The following is a 621-nucleotide window of genomic DNA, read 5'->3' on the forward strand; positions in this document are numbered from 1 at the left end:
TATTTGCTTTTTTCATTTTAAATTTGCTTTAACCCTAACCCTAACCCTACGGTTAGGGTTAGGGTCAATTGTTTCAGAATCGTTTGTTTATGTAGTCGGCACTTAATGTATATCGGCTAAATGGACGTCAGTGATTGGTTGAAATTACAGAAATACGACAACTTTAACATGGAATAACTTATGGATTTCTTTTTTTTTTTTAAGAAGACTAAGAGAAAAAGATGTTTTATATGACACATTCTACCAGTGTCCCAAGTTTCAAAGTGTTTCGTTAATGAAAAATGTGGCCCCCGTTTTAAAAAAGATCCGAAATGAATAATGTGGAAACTTACTTTTTAACACTGTCCAGCCGTGATTTCGATGTCAGTCCACTGCCACTTGCTATTCCGTTCTCCTGAGAATTATAGAGAAAAAAATAAACATGTAGGCATCTTATAAACATGTTACCATGTAACACAATATGGTCTAACATGTGGTGACACATACGAATGGTCAAACTAACACATAATATATATATATATATATATATATATACGCATATGAGTGGGGTGCAGAATATTTCCTGGCTTTAAGGGTATCATGAAAGGCCCGGCTGGATGCCCTATCTTCTGAGTTTTTTTA

At 34.5% G+C, this 621-nt stretch overlaps 1 long non-coding RNA gene across 1 annotated transcript in view; it reads right to left on the reverse strand.

Moving 5' to 3' along the window:
* The window catches only part of LOC106874015 (uncharacterized), a 3,845-nt gene that overhangs the window by 2,743 nt on the left and 481 nt on the right, over positions 1 to 621 (reverse strand). The window contains exon 2 of the long non-coding RNA XR_001409953.2: positions 333 to 394. This is a non-coding gene — a long non-coding RNA (uncharacterized LOC106874015). The remainder of the gene's footprint in view (positions 1 to 332; positions 395 to 621) is intronic.

This window comes from Octopus bimaculoides, chromosome 30 (genome assembly GCF_001194135.2).
Source record: "Octopus bimaculoides isolate UCB-OBI-ISO-001 chromosome 30, ASM119413v2, whole genome shotgun sequence".
Classification (NCBI taxonomy): domain Eukaryota; kingdom Metazoa; phylum Mollusca; class Cephalopoda; order Octopoda; family Octopodidae; genus Octopus; species Octopus bimaculoides.